This window comes from Nannospalax galili, unplaced genomic scaffold (assembly GCF_000622305.1).
Source record: "Nannospalax galili isolate Female #2095 unplaced genomic scaffold, S.galili_v1.0 scaffold4690, whole genome shotgun sequence".
Classification (NCBI taxonomy): domain Eukaryota; kingdom Metazoa; phylum Chordata; class Mammalia; order Rodentia; family Spalacidae; genus Nannospalax; species Nannospalax galili.
The window spans coordinates 8,587-11,448 of NW_008328345.1; positions in this window are offsets into that span (position 1 = coordinate 8,587).

Genomic DNA, 2,862 nt, shown 5'->3' on the forward strand with positions numbered 1-2,862 from the left:
TGTCACCCAGCTACTTAATACTGGTGAGATTTGACTGCTGATGTTCGGGTCTGGGGTCTAAACACTGTGACATACATTAGGTAATGAGAGTCACAATATATCAGATACTTCAGGTCAGTGCCATTAGCAGATGTTTCACTCTACAGAGGCAGGATGCCTGCTTTACTGATCTCTTAATCTGCATGATGGATGTGAGTCTGTCAGAAGTAACTGGAGCATTTGTTACAGACATAAAGTGTCGAAAACATTGAGTGGAGACAGACCAGGATACCCTGACAGATCTGTCAGGACCTCATAAGAGGAACAACTGGAAACTGACAAATTAAAAAAGTATAAGAATGAAGGAGGAATATTTCAGTTTGAAATTTCTTTCTGAAAATGAAGCACAGGAAAAAAGATCATTAGGATTAACTAATCCCTAGTTCCATTCCAGAAGAATTTGTCAGTTCCCAAATATCAACCTTTAGAGAAGTAAATCTTAATTACTGTTCCACTAAAGTGTACATGTGCTTTCTGATCTACCAGTTCTTTTTAAAATTTATATTATAGAAATAAATGCTTTTCTGTTTAAGTAGAATAAAAGGACTCGGGACACAGAAAAGGAAAAAATGACTAGTTCCCATCATTTTGTTATTTCATTTATTTATTTAAAAAATGTGAAATGCATGTTTTAATGGCAGCTGGGTGAGCAACACTCGAATGATCAGGGAAGGAGACATTTCACTGAATTATCTAGATTAATGGTTTTATATAAATATTATCATGTGCATATTCATCAATGAAGATTTCTGCTTATTTATAATGGTTGTACTTACTTGTCTATCATTAAAAAATTGAAATAAATAGTAAGCTCTTCCTTATGAACAAATGTTAAATTTTTCATACTTAGTCAAATATGCCTTTCTATCTGTATGCACATTGATAGACAATCATATATTATTTAAAGAGACTATACATTATGTAAGGAAATATTTCTAAACTGGAAGGAAGGAGTATGCAGAAACACAACATAAAAATTATTGAAACATGCTTTGTGTTGTTATTTATAAACTCAATACATCAGTGTGAACACAGGTAAACACCGGTAATATTACATTGTAATTACACCACACACAATGATGAATAAGTTCTTTGGATGATGAATGATGTGAGAAGTCTATTTCTAGATTCATAATTGAAAGAGGGGGAAGGGAACATTACAGTAGGAAGGGTTAAATGGGGGGAAATGAAAGGGGAAGGCAGAGGAAGGAGTGTGGGAAGGGATAAGTAACAGTAATGCCTTTAGAAAAAGATGTGGAAGCCTACCAGTTTAGAAGCTTGTTAAACTATATCTATTTTCATCATAAAAAGAAATTATGACAAGTTACCTTATAACAAGAAGACACTATCCCTTCTAGACATCATAGGTTAAAAAAAAAAGAAAAAAAGAAAAAAGACAGACTGCCAGGAATGGACTACCTTTCTAGAAATTGTTAATCAGGTGTCCCATAGACTATCAAACAGTACTTGCTATTGTCCCTGCTCTTGGTTAATCACCAGAACCTGCTGAAGACACTTTGTATCTGAGCTAGAGAAGAAGCAATGAGAAATCACCCTGGTTTTAACTTCATAGCCTCATCTCTATTGGCTGATGTTCCCAGTGTTGGAATGTACTATACATACTATTGGAATGGAAAAAATCATCATCAACCTTACCTAGCTTAAATCAGGTGAATTACAATGGCAATTTGTCTGGCAAGATATGCCCACTGGTGCAATGGTTGCACAAACACTATGGAAGTAACAAACTATCTTTTTTTTTCTTTGTCTTTTTGAGACTGGGTCTCCCTGTAGCTTCAGCTGTTCTGGAACTCACTATGTAGACCAAGCTGGTCTCGAACTCACAAAGATCTGCCTGCCTCTGCCTCCCAAGTGCTGGGATTAAAGGCATGCACCACAACGCCTGGCCCCCAACTATTTTTTAACTGTATTTAAGGACTGCTTGCTAGGAGAGAGCCCATACCTGACACTGATATCAAGCTTAGTTACTTGAGATTAGAGAAGCACATAATATAGTGGAGAATCTAATACTAATTTCTACTAAATAATTAGTTGTATTAAACTGACTCCTAATGACTGATTATGATATTCATAGATTAGTGCATCACTCAACTCTCATCAGAAAAGATTTCTTATACAAGAGATTGTGATCAACACAGAAACCCCAAACAGGAAAATGTGCAGAGAACAAGAGGTTGCAGAATGCTTATCCCTGTATAGGAAATCTACTTTAAACAACTTCCTGCCAAGGTTCCAGGATCCCATGCTCTCTTCTGTCCTCCACAGATATTGCATGACAGGGGTGCAGTTACATACATTTATTTATACACATAAAAAATAATAATAAATAAAATATATTTTAAAGATTTTCTTGTTATTATTCTAAAGGGCATTTGTGAACAGAAGATCCATTAGCATGTTCAGACATGGATCTGATTCATCAATTAGGCTTTGTCTGTGCAGCAGTAATGCTTCTTCTGCAATCTTCCACCTCTTATTTGTGTTTCATATCTTTGCATTTCCCTGATGTATATGGATCTTCTATAGTGTCACCTTTGAAACAGATTCTTTTATGGAACACATTGTTAATATTAATATTCAAATACATGTATCGTTTTCTCTCACTGAGAAAATTGTAAAAGTCTCAAGAGAAAGATACAATAGAAAATTAAGATAATTACATTACAGAATTTCTTGGTTTAATGAAATAACATGACATTACATATAGTAGGTGAAACATATTTGGATGATCATGAACCACTGTAGAAACATAGAAAGCAATACTTGTAAATACTGGACATATTCAAACAGGTGTACCTACCC